Raw genomic sequence first — 13,816 nt, forward strand, 5'->3', positions numbered from 1 at the left:
CTTCTAGAACAGGTGCGGAATACAGTCATGTGAGACAAATCACAATAGACACTGTCAGGCTTTCCTCAGAGGATGGAAGAAGCAAGGGAAGCTCCACAGACACCTGGGGCACCAGGACGTGTTTGTGTGGAGGCGGCAAGCCATGCCTGCCAGCCAAATCCAGCCCTCAGCTTTTTTTTGTACAACTTACAAGCCACAAATGTTTTTACACATTTTAAGGTGTTGTAAAAAACAAAGAACAAACAAATCAAAAAAAAGCAAGAATATATAATAGAGGCCACATTAGGCCTACAACGTCTAAAATATTTACTTTCTTTCCTTACTGAAAGGGATGGCTGACCCTGTCTAATTTAGAGGATAAATATAACTGGAATCCAGTCCAGCTCAAATGCACACTCAACCTCAGGAGTCGGTGGGACTGAGTGAGGAGTGGGAGGCCCGCCTCCAGCCCACAGTCTACAAGCTGGGTGATCATAGGCCAGTGACTGCTATCCACTCTCCTATTTCTTCTTCTACAACATGTTGAACTGGGTCATCTCTAATCCTTACCAGCTCTGGAACTCTGCGCATGTAGTCTCTGGCTTTCCTAACCTCCACCCCCTCTCACAAAGGGGACAATTGTACAGGTCTTACCTGGCCCATGGGTTCTTCAGAAGATGAACTAGTCTTAAAAAGAAGCATTGATTGGGCACCAGGCTGGGCCGGGCAGTTGTCACATTATCTGTCATTTAATCTCCACAACTGGAAGAGGCTCAAGTCATTAGCTCTCACCTGCATCAGGGAATCTGAAGCCCGGAGAAGTAGAATAACCTGCCCAAGCCTTCAGTTCATGAGGGTGGCAGAGCTGGTAATGCACCCGTACTCTTCCTTTGCTTCTGATGGGCTGTTGCCCCACAAATGAGGTCCTCCTGCAGATGTGAAGGTTCCCGGTGAAATGTACAGTCTCCTTACACTCCTAGATGTGCTTATGAGACCTTGGAGAGCAGGGAGAAAGGAGTGAAAACCCACCTCATGTGCTCTCAGCCTCCATTAGACAAACACAGATTGAGCATTGAACATGTTTGAGACACATGATGGGTCATGTGGGGGCTTAAGATGCTCATTATTCATGACAGTGACAGCCACTCTGCAGGCTCATTAGGACTGGTGCTCAGCACATACCACCCTGTTTACTTACCACATCACTCCCGTGTAATTGACTCTAATTCATGAACACAGACAAGGCAAATCCTTGCTCTCAGAGAGCCGTCAGTCCAAAGGAGATGGAAGGTACAGAAGGAGAGGTGTGGATGCCCTGGCTGGCCCACCAGCCATTCCTTCTCTGGCTGTCTTCAGGACAGTGGCCAGAAATACCAACTCTGTCTCATCAAAAGGTCTGACCTTGGGCGGTGGTCATGTCAGAGGCTTTTGGCCAATGAGACTTGTATTGAAGTCTGCCGAGAGGATTTTGGGGAAAATTTCTTGCTTCCCTGATGAAAGAGATTGATGCGGATTTCAGCACACTTCCCTTCATCTTCCTGCCTTGTATGAAGATGTAAAACTTGGAGTTGCAGCAGCTACTTTGCAACCATGAGGATCACAGATATGGAGCCCAACGTCAGCGAACAGCTGCAATGATGCCAGTACTCACCTTCCTCCGGTTCACTGTATGTGAGTAAACAAAGCCACCATGAACTGGGTTTGCAATCCTAACTGATAAAACAAGGCAGGAAGTGTTACGAGACATGGAGATAAGAAGCTGGAAGCATTTTGAGAATTATTCGCAGCAGAAAGGATTGGAGACAATGGAGCGGTGCTGTTGCTTACTCTGTAGAGCCATTGCCTTCTGTCTTCCTAACAGCTCCCAGCTACACTCAAGACTCCAAAGTGCTTCATCCTGAGATGTGCCCTGACTGAAACGAGACCCTGACAGCAATGTCATCCCCCCTGGCCAGTCACCCAGATATTTAGAGCTAGCTTGGCTACATGGCCCACTTCTCTCCAATGAGAAATTAGGGGGATTTTGCTAGAAGGTTACTGGGAAATTTTTCTACCATAATAAAAGGGGAAATCTCCCACTCCTTTTTTTCTGGCCTTGAGTACAGTTGTGTGAAGACATGATGGCTACAGCAGCCATCTATGATCAAGAGGTAAATCCCTGAAGATCAGCAGAGACACTGACCCAGACTATTGATACCGACATCAGTGAGCTGCTGAAAGAACCCTGGCACCACCTGGCTCCAGACTTCTTGTAAGTAAAGAGTAGACATCCTTGTTGCTTAAGCCCTATCAGCTGAGCATGCTATAGATCTTTCTTGGCTTGTGTACAGGCTTTCCGGAGGACTGGGCATTTGGTTCTGCATGTCCAAGCCTCCCTAAGGGCGCACGGTCAGTCAAGACTGCGAGCTGCAGGCTGGGCAGGTAAGCACTGGCCTCTGTCCACTCCCCCAGCCCCTCCCTGTTTTGGGGACTTCCAACACCAGGCAGGCTTTTGTTCATTAAGCCGTTGCTTTTTTTTTTTTTTTAATTGTGTTAAAATATACGTAACATAAAATTTACTTTTTAAACCATTTTAAGTGCACAATTCAGTGGCATTAAGTACATTCAAATCGTTGAGCAACCATTAAAAAAAAAAAAACAAAAAAAATTGTTGAGCGACCATCACTACCCTCCATCTCCAGAACTTCTTCATCTTGCAAAATGAAAACTATCCCTGTTCAATGACTACCCCCTTCTCTCTGCCCCAAGCCCTTGGCACCCTCCTTTGCCACTCAAACTGACACATAGGAGGTGTGGACGTCACAGGAGGGTGGCTAGACCCAGGCAGGACAACCTCCAGGGTCAAGTTCTCTCCGGTAGTGCCAAAGGATCTGGAGGGGGTGGGCATAGCGGAGTAAACCCTCCTCCCACCCAGGCAGGACTGGGGTGGGAAGAACCCAAAAAAGGTTTGGAGCGGCCAGAGGGGCCAGGGGAGACAGAGCACCAAGGAGAGAGGGTGAGTCCATGCTGCCTCTGAGCAGGTGGAGGAGGACCCGGAGCCTCAGTCATCACCTGTGGCTTCAGGAGAGCAGGGAGTGGAACCAGCGTGGAGCCCAGATGGTTGGATTCAGGAACTGGGAACCCGGGAGAGAGGAGTGGGAGCATCAAGCCCACGCACACTCTGCGCGTCTGCCGGGCACCCTGAGCTCCTCCCCGCGAACACCAGACTGAATGAGGGTGGACACCTTTCTGCCTCTTTGTCTTCCCTCCTTGTCCCCACCATGTTCCTGCTGGGAGTGGGGTTTTCCCGCTTTTTTGTTTTTTCTACTTGCCCCCTTTCTGGGGCAGAGTCTTCCCTGCCTGTGTCCCCCTCGGACACCAACTCTGTGCCATGTGTCTGCTGGGTTGGGGGGGGGCATACTTTAATGAGAAGCCACCCCTACCTTCCAGGACCCGGCAGTCGGGCAGAAGAGAGCACTCTCACCTGGCCTGGGCCCTGGGAAACTGCGCAGAGAAAGGGTCTCCTCCAGTGGGCCCAGGAGGACGGATGTCATTGGGGAAGGGGTAAAAACAGAGCAGGAGGGCTCAGGGACGTGAGAGTCCTGAGACCTGCGTGCTGCAGATGCCAGTTTGGTGCCCATCAGGCAGACCCCAGAGAGACTGAGGGGGACAGACGTGATGAGATGCGTCTTTAGAAAGGCATGGGAAGTGTGGAGGGAGACCCAGAGACTGGAGGGGGGATGGAAACCAGGGAATGGAGCTGAAAGACAATTACCCATGAATCTGTGGACAAAGTGAAAGCTCGGGCATGTAGGACGGACCAGGCAGAGGCAGAGGCAGAGTCGAGGAGAGAGGGGAGCCGGGTTCTCTGGAGGAAACAATAAAAAAGAGCTGCTTCTTATAAAGTTGTTCACCACCTGGCCCAGCCATCCCTCTCCTAGGCTTTTCACCAAGAGAAATCAACACCGAGTTTTGGGGGGAGAACTCACCCACACATATGTATCATCCCATCCTTTACTCACAGTTGGCAAAAGCTAGAACCAGCCCAAGCGTCCTTGGGTGAATGGCTAAACATGCCATGGTCCATCCATACAATGGAAACTTCCTCAGCTCAGAAATGAGCAAACGACAGATAGAGCCAGCACTGGCAAATGGCAAATGCATTTTGTGAAGTGAGAAAAGCCAGACCCCAAAGGCTGCATATTGTATGACATTCTGGAAATGTAAAACCAGAGGGACAGAAAGCAGATGAGTGGGTGCAGGGCTCAGGATGAGGGCTGCCAAGGGATACCAGGGGGCTGTCTGCGTGGATGGAGCAGTCCTATATCTTGACTGCAGTGGTGATTAGGTAACTGTGTGTTTGTCAAAACTTACAACATGAAAAACAGAGGATTTGACTGTATATTAATTATATCTAATGTACCTGAATTTAAAATACGCAGCCACTGGGGTGACAGCCCTCTTGAGGGAGGTGGCTGAGACGGGGTGGCTGACGCTGCTGTGAAGGGCTGAGGAGGGGCTGGAACGTGGGGTCAGTCACTGGGGGAGGATTTGGGAAGGGGCTTCTCCAGACAAGCCTGGTCCTTGGAGTTGGGGGAAGGACAGATCCTGGAGGTCCCTGTTTCTTCCCAGTCATCCCATCAGTGTTCTGTGCCAGAGACAGCCTCAGCAAAGGTGAATAACTCCCCCTATCAGACAGCCCCCCATGGGTGCACTGGAGAGGATCATAGTTCTGTTTTCACTTTCTCCTAAGAGTTATGAGAGCTCCTACACAAGCCATCTCCTCAGCCAGACTCAGACAAAGGGACAGAGAAAAGTGATTTCCTTGGGTGGAGAGTGGATCCCAAATTAGAAGACAGGTCTCTGAGCTCCTGGAGCCCTGTTTCTCAGGATGTCTATGGGAGCAGACAGCATACACAGCCCTCTACCCACTCACCTCGGAGTGGGCGCTCACCCTCTGGCTCCTTGAGAGGGACCAGCCTCCCGGACACAGTTCTATATTTTAAGGACAAGATATGTATGTGTTCCAGCCTTGCTGAAGGCACCTAGGCTGCAAGCCCAGTGCAGCAGCTGGGAAGGGGAGTAGAGGACCCAGGCCTGAGGGCAATATTCAACATCTCAGCTCCAAATGACCCCTGAACCTCGGCACAATCTTGGGGACCAGAAAGACCTAGATCAGATATCTCACCAGCCCTGGGGGGAAATGGGGGTTTGTAGTCAACACTGAGTTCATCTAAAGAAAGTAAAGAAATGTGGATTTAAAAGACTGGAAGAGGAGGGAGCTCTTTGAAATTTATCACCAAAACAATCCCCAGCTTTATTTCTCCCCCAACCCTCTCCTAGAGTCCAGGGACAGAATGATTTGGTCTCAGAACAAAAGACAAGAAGCACTTCCATGTACTGTGTCTTTGTCCAGAATTCTCATCCCCATATTTTCCGTAGGCCACGTCCAAGTGTCCCCCGGGCCTGGGAGCCTCTCCCACTTCCCAAAGGAACTGGGCTCCAGGGCCTGTCCTGCCTGGGCTCCCTGTGCTCCCAGGGCCACCTGCCTCCTTAGAGGGGAGCCAGCTGTGCATCCCGTGTTCCTAAGGGGGGATGGGGGACCTGAAGGTGCTTGACTGAGGACTGAATGAATGACGCCAGAGAGAAAGAACTTAGCTGGTCCCATATTTAATTCAACTTTCTACTCCATGGCTCAGATACAGTACTTTCTGAAGGACCATTTCTCATTTGCCTGAAGGTTTATTTTACACATGGGGTTTCTTCATGGCTCACAGTCCCTGGGCTGCCGCCAGGAGGCTGTGTCTATCAGAATTCCTGGGGTAATGATTTCTGGGCACACCATCATGGGAGGCAACAGGTTGAACCTTTTCTGAAGCTCTTTAATTAAATTGAGCTTTCTATGCCTCAATTTCATTAGTCTGTGGACACTGTGGTGGTCGAAATTTTTAATTGTTGAAAAAAATAATTATGTGGCTGTAATGGCGAAATCTCCTCCGAATCCTTTAAATACAAAAAGCAGGAAGACAAACATCTGGTAACAGAGGTTGTGTTCCGAGGGTGGTGGCCAAAAAAATTCATGCATTAGTCAGAGTCTAGAAAAATATTGAGGAAGGAACGTAAGACATCTGTTAAAAAGCAGATTTTTCCAAACTCAGTTCTTCAGAAATTCTCAGGAAAAAACATTTAAAATAAGAAATACATTTCAATTCATTTAAAGATATTTTAGATTGTAAAAACAAAGTTCCCACTGTAAAAATATTACAACCCATAGAGGTTCTCTGAAGATTCAGAGTCAACAAACATCAGAGCCCACTTGGTGCCTGCCATTTCTTTTTAACTTTAAAAAATAACACAGTTAACATGTGGGTCTGTTTGTGTTATAAAAATTCAAATAATGCAGTTAAAGCTCCAGTGCCCCTTGAAAGTAACCACCCATTTCAATCCCCTCCCTGAGAAAACCACTGTGACCATTTAACATTCCTCCTTCCAAAATGTTTTCTTTCCTCATTTACAAATTTTTATTTATTTTATTTATTTATTTTTGCGGTACGTGGGCCTCTCACTGCTGTGGCCTCTCCCGCCGCGGAGCACAGGCTCTGGACGCGCAGGCTCAGCGGCCATGGCTCACGGGCCCAGCCGCTCCGCGGCACGTGGGATCGTCCCAGACCGGGGCACGAACCCGTGCCCCCTGCATCGGCAGGCGGACTCCCAACCACTGTGCCACCAGGGAAGCCCTATTTTTTATTTTATTTTAACAAGTTTATTGAGGTACAATTGACATACAATATTTAAAGTGTACAATTTGATATGTTTTGACATGAAACCAATACCACAATCAATACAGTGACCGTAACCATCTCCCCCAAAGTTGCCTTGTGCTCCTTTGTGATTCCTCCCTTCTCTCCATCCCCCACTGCAAGGCAACCACAGATTTGCTTCCTGTCACTACAGATTATTTTGCATTTTTGCATTTTTATACAAAGGGAATCGTACAGTGTGTACTTTGGTGGGGTGGGGGGCTGACTTTTTCCACTCAGCACAATTAGGCTGAGAGTCATTCCTGTTGCTGTATGTATCAATAGTTCATTCCTTTTTATTGCTGCATGGCATTCCATGTATGGATATACCACAATGTAGTTATCCATTTACCCACTCATGGACATTTGTGCTCTTTCCAGTTTTTCACTTTTGGGCTATTCCAAATACAGCTGATATGAGTACTTGTGTCTAAGTCTTTGTAGGGACATGCACATGTACGGGGATTTACTCTTGGGTAAATGCCTGGAAGTGGAATGGGTGGATCACATACTAGGTGCATGTTTACCTGTGTTTTTATTTTATTTATTTAGTTTTTAGTTTTTTGCAGTACGCGGGCCTCTCACTGTTGTGGCCTCTCCCGTTGCAGAGCACAGGCTCCGGACGCGCAGGCTCAGCGGCCATGGCTCACGGGCCCAGCCGCTCCGCGGCATGTGGGATCTTCCCGGACTGGGGCACGAACCCATGTCCCCTGCATCAGCAGGCGGACTCTCAGCCACTGCGCCACCAGGGAAGCCCTACCTGTGTTTTTGAAAGTGTGTACCATTTTATATCCCCACCAGCAGTGCACGAGAGTTCCTGTACTTTGCATCCTCACCAACCCTTGGTATGGTGTGTCTTTTTCATTTTAACCATTCTGAAAGGTGTGAAGTGATATCTCATTGTGGTTTTCATTTGCATTTCTCTGACTAATAATGTTTAGCATCTTTTCCTGTGTTTATTTGCCAACTCTATATCTTTGGTGGTGTATTCAAATCCTTTGCACTTTTAAAAGTTTGAGCTGATTTTTCTTTTGTCATATTGTTGAGTTTTGAGAGGTTTTATATAGTCTGGATTCAAGCCCTTTATCAGTTACATGCTTTGCAAAATTCCCTCCTAGTCTATGGCTTGTCTTCTCATTTTCTTAACAGTGTCTTTTGAAGAGCAGAAGTTTTTCGGTTTTTTAAAAAATTTATTTTATTTATTTTTGGCTGCATTGGGCCTTCGTTGCTGCGCGGGCGTTCTCTAGTTGCAGTAGTGGGGGCTACTCTTTGTTGCGGTGCGTGGGCTTCTCATTGTGGTGGCTTCTGTTGTTGCGGAGCACAGGCTCTAGGCACGTGGGCTTCAGTAGTTGCAGCATGCAGGCTCAGTAGTTGTGCCATGCAGGCTCTAGAGTGCAGGTTCAGTAGTTGTGGCACACAGGCTTAGTTGCTTCCGCAGCATGTAGGATCTTCCCCGACCAAGGCTCGAACCCATGTCCCCTGCATTGGCAGGTGGATTCTTTTTTTTTTTTTTGTGGTACACGGGCCTCTCACTGCAGTGGCCTCTCCCGTTGCGGAGCACAGGCTCCAGATGTGCAGACTCAGCGGCCATGGCTCACGGGCCCAGCCGCTCCGCCACATGTGGGATCCTCCCAGACCGGGGCACGAACCCGTGTCCCCTGCACTGGCAGGCGGACTCTCAACCACTGCGCCACCAGGGAAGCCCCGGCAGGTGGATTCTTAACCACAGCGCCACCAGGGAAGTCCAAGAGCAGAAGTTTTAAATTTTGATGTAATCCTTTTTTTTTTTATCAACATGTTCTTTTGTGGATTGTACTTTGGAAAGAGCATGTGAAACACTGGCCAGTTTAAACTGGTTTTGTTTCCTTAAAACAAGTTGACTAATCAAACCTGGAGCTATTTTACAGAGACAGCACTGCACATATGCAAGACGGGAACCCACGTCTCCTGAATGACCCCAGGACCAAGAATCTCCAGTCTACAAAACTCAAATAATAGAAATGTTGCCACTGGAGCCCTTTATGAAGTTAGAAGTCCTTCAGTAAGGAAAATCCAGCTTCCAGCAGCTGATTACCATATGTGGACTGATCTAAGACTCGCCAATTAGCTTATTCCCCTCACCCCTTAAATTTCACCTGGAACTCTGGAGGAGGAGACAGATTTGAGCCCTGCCTCCTGTCTCCTTACCTGCTGACTTTGCAATAAAGCTCTTTCTTTTCTCAAAACCCTGTACCATTGTACTGGTTTTTATGCAGGTCGGGCAGCCAGCCCTTGCTCGGTAACACTTTTTGTGTCATATCTAACAAATCTCTGGCTAATCTGAAGTCACATGTACTTTCTCCTAGAAATTTTATAGTTTTCGAGTTCACATTTAAAAGTTGATTTTTGTAGATGATGCAAGGTATGGATCCAAGTACTTTTTTTTTTCATACAAATATCCAAATTGTCCCAGCACAATTTGTGGGCAGACTATCCTTTCTCCATTGCATTGCCTTTCCACCTCTGTAAAAAAGCAGGTGTTCATGTATGGGTGGGTCTATTTCTGTCCACTTTTTCTCCTCCATTGATCTATTTGTACAAAATACCACTGTTTTGATTAGTGTAGCTTTATAATAGTCTTGAAATCAGATAGCATTAGCCTGTCAGTTTAGCTCTTTTTCAAAGTTGTTTTGGCTGTTTGAGGTCTTTGCCTTTCCATATAAATTTTGGTTTTGGCAGTCCTGGCATGCGGGATCTTAATTCCCTGACCAGGCATTGAACCCATGCCCCCTGCAGCAGAAGCACCTAGTCCTAACCACTGGAGTGCCAGGGAGTTCCCCTAAATTTTAGAATCATTTGTCAATTTCTACAAGAAAAGCCTACTTGGATTTTGGGTAGGATTGTGTAGAATCTGGAGGGAAATGACATTTTAACAATATTGAGTCCTTTGACTCATGGACAGGTATAACTTGTCTTAATTGGGTGTAAGTTTCTCTTGGCAATATTTTGTAGTTTTCAGTGTATAGGTGTAGTGAGCTGAATCGTTGCCCTTCCATCCCATCCCCCAAGATATGTCCACATCCTAATCTCCAGAACCTGAGAGTGTGACTTTATTTAGAAAAAAGTTCTTTGTAGATGTAGTTAAGGGTCTTGAGATGAGGAGGTCATCCTGGATTATCTAGATGGGCCCTAAGTTTAATGACAAGTGTCCTTATAAGAGACATGTAGAAGAGAGAGAGAGCGGAGGAGAGGGCAATGTGAAGATGGAGTGATACGGCTACAAGCCAAGACACACCAAGGGATGCCTGAAGCCAGCAGAAGCTGAAAGAGGCAGGAAGGATCCTCCCCTAGTGCTTTTGGAAGGAGCACAGCCCTGCTGACACCTTGATTTCAGACTTCTGGCCTCCAGAAGTGGGAGAGAACAAATTTCTGTTGTTGTAAGCCACCAAATTTGTGATAATTTGTTTTGGCAGCCTTAAGAAACTAATACAGCAGGTTGTTCACATCTCCTGTCAGAGTTATACCTTAGTATTTCTTCTTTTTTGCTGCTATGGCATTGTTTTCCAATTTCAGTTGCAGGTTGTTCATTGCTAATACATAGAAATGGAATTGATTTTTATATATTGATATTGTATCCTCTCACTTATTAGTTCTCACAACTTTTTTCTGCAGATTCCATCAGATTTTCTATATAGATGATCATGTCTAAGGATAAAAACCATTTTACGTTTATTCATGCACCTCAATGTTCATTGTAGCACTATTTAAAATAGCCAGGACATGGAAGCAACCTAAATATCCATCAACAGAAGAATGGATAAAGAAGATGTGTTACACATTGGTTCAACATGGTGGAATAGAAGGACGTGCTCTCACTCCCTCTTGCGAGAGCACCAGAATCACAACTAACTGCTAAACAATCATCGACAGGAAAACACTGGAACTCACCAAAAAAGATACCCCAAATCCAAAGACAAAGGAGAAGCCACAGTGAAATGATAGGAGGGGCGCAATCACAATAATATCAAATCCCATAACTGCTGAGTGGGTGACTCACAAACTGGAGAACACTTATACCACAGAAGTCCACACACTGAAGTGAAGGTTCTGAGCCCCACGTCAGACTCCCCAACCTGGGGCCTGGCAATGGGAGGAGGAATTCCTAGAGAATCAGACTTTGAAGGCTAGTGGGATTTGATTGCAGGACTTTGACAGGACTGGGGGAAACAGAGACTCCACTCCTGGAGGGCACACACAAAATAGTGTGAGCATCAGGACCCAGGAGAAGGAGCAGTGACCCCATAGGAGACTGAACCAGACCTACTTGCTGGTGGTGGAGGGTCTCCTGCAGTGGCAGGGGGTGGCTGTGTCTCACCATGAGGACAAGGACACTGGCAGCAGAAGTGTTGGGAATTACTCCTTGGCGAGAACCCTCCCAGAGTCTGCCATTGGCCCCACCAAAGAGTCCAGGTAGGCTCCAGTATTGGATCACCTCAGGCCAAACAACCAACAGGGAGGGAACCAAGCCCCACACCTCAGCAGACAAGCAGATTAAAGTTTTACTGAGCTCTGCCCACCAGAACAAGAGTCAGCTCTACCCACCACCAGTCCCTCCCATCAGGAAATGTGCACAAGCCTCTTAGATAGCCTCATCCACCAGAGGGCAGATAGCAGAAGCAAGAACTACAATCCTGCAGCCTGTGGAATAAAAACCACATTCACAGAAAGACAGGCAAGATGAAAAGACAGAGGGCTATGTACCAGATGAAGGAAAAAGATAAAACCCCAGAAAAACAACTAAATGAAGTGGAGATAGGCAATCTTCCAGAAAAAGAATTCAGAATACTGATAGTGAAGATGATCCAGGTCCTCGGATAAAGAATGCAGGCAAAGATCGAGAAGATGCAAGAAATGTTTAACAAAGACATAGAAGAATTGAAGAACAAACAAACAGAGATGAACAGTACAATAACTGAAATGAAAAATACACTAGAAGGAATCAATAGCAGAATAACTGAGGCAGAAGAACGAATAAGTGACCTGGAAGACAGAATGGTGGAATACACTGCTGCGGAACAGACTAAAGAATAAAGAATGAAAGGAAATGAAGACAGCCTAGGAGACCTCTGGGACAACATTAAATGCAATAAAATTCACATTATAGGGGTCCCAGAAGGAGAAGAAAAAGAGAAAGGACCTCAGAAAATATTTGAAGAGATTATAGTCGAAAACTTCCCTAACATGGGAAAGGAAATAGCCACCCAAGTCCAGGAAGTGCAGAGAGTCCCATACAGGATAAACACAAGGAAAAATATGTCAAGACACATAGTAATCAAATTGGCAAAAATTAAAGTCAAAGAAAAACTATTGAAAGCAGCAAGGGAAAAATGACAAATAATATACAAGGGAACTCCCATAAGGTTAACAGCTGATTTCTCAGCAGAAACTCTACAAGCCAGAAGGGACTGGCATGACATATTTAAAGGGATGAAAGGGAAGGACCTACAACCAAGATTACTCTAGCAGTCAAGGATCTCATTCGGATTTGATGGAAATAGCAAAAGCTTTACAGACAACCAAAAGCTAAGAGAATACAGCACCACCAAACCAGCTCTACAACAAATGCTAAAGGAACTTCTCTAAGTGGGAAACAGGAGAAGAAAAATACCTACAGAAACAAACAAAAACAATTAAGAAAATGGTAATAGGAACATACATATCGATAATTGCCTTAAACATGAATGGATTAAATGCTCCAACCAAAAGACACAGGCTCGCTGAATGGATACAAAAACAAGACCCATATATATGCTGTCTACAAGACACCCACTACAGACCTAGGGACACATACAGACTAAAAGTGAGGGGATGGAAAAAGATATTTCATGCAAATGGAAATAAAAAGAAAGCTGGAGTAGCAATACTAATATCAGATAAAATAGACTTTAAAATAAAGCATGTTACAAGAGACAAGGAAGGACTCTACATAATGATCAAGGGGTCAATCCAAGAGAAGATATAACAATTATAAAGATATATGCACTCAACATAGGAGCACTTCAACACATAAGGCAACTACTAATAGCTATAAAAGGGGAAATCGGCAGTAACACAATAATTGTGGGGGACTTTAACACCTCACTTACACCAATGGACAGATCATCCAAAAAGAAAATTAATAAGGAAACACAAATGTTAAATGACACAATAGACCAGATAGATTTAACCGATATTTATCAGACATTCCATCCAAAAACAGCAGAATACACATTCTTCTTAAATGCTTACAGAACATTCTCCAGGATAGATCACATCTTGGGTCACAAATCAAGCCTCAGTAAATTTAAGAAAATTGAAATGATATCAAGTGTCCTTTCTGACCACAACACTATGAAATTAGAAATGAATTACAGGGAAAAAATTTAAAAAACACAAACACATGGAGGCTAAACAATACGTTACTAAATAACCAAGAGATCACTGAAGAAATCAAAGAGGAAATCAAAAACTATCTAGAGACAAATGACAACGAAACCACGATGATACAAAACTTATGGGATGCAGCAAAAGCAGTTCTAAGAGGGAAGTTTATAGCTATACAAGCCTACCTCAAGAAACAAGAAAAATCTTAAATAAACAACCTAACCTTACACCTAAAGGAACTAGAGAAAGAAGAACAGACAAAACCCAAAGTTAGTAGAAGGAAAGAAATCATAAAGATCAGAGCAGAAATAAATGAGAAAGAAACAAAGGAAACAATAGCAAAGATCAATAAAACTAAAAGCTGGTTCTTTGAGAAGATAAACAAAATTGATAAACCATTAGCCAGACTCATCAAGAAAAAGAGGGAGACGACTCAAATCAATAAAATTAGAAATGAAAAAGGAGAAGTTACAACAGACACGGCAGAAATACAAAGCATCCTAAGAGACTACTACAAGCAACTCTATGTCAATAAAATGGACAACCTGGAAAAATGGACAAATTCTTAGAAAGGTATAACCTTCCAAGACTGAACCAGGAAGAAATAGAAAATATGAACAGACAAATCACAAGTAATGAAATTGAAACTGTGATTA

The sequence above is a fragment of the Leucopleurus acutus genome (genome assembly GCF_964270905.1).
Source record: "Leucopleurus acutus genome assembly, chromosome: 7".
Taxonomy (NCBI): Eukaryota; Metazoa; Chordata; class Mammalia; order Artiodactyla; family Delphinidae; genus Leucopleurus; species Leucopleurus acutus.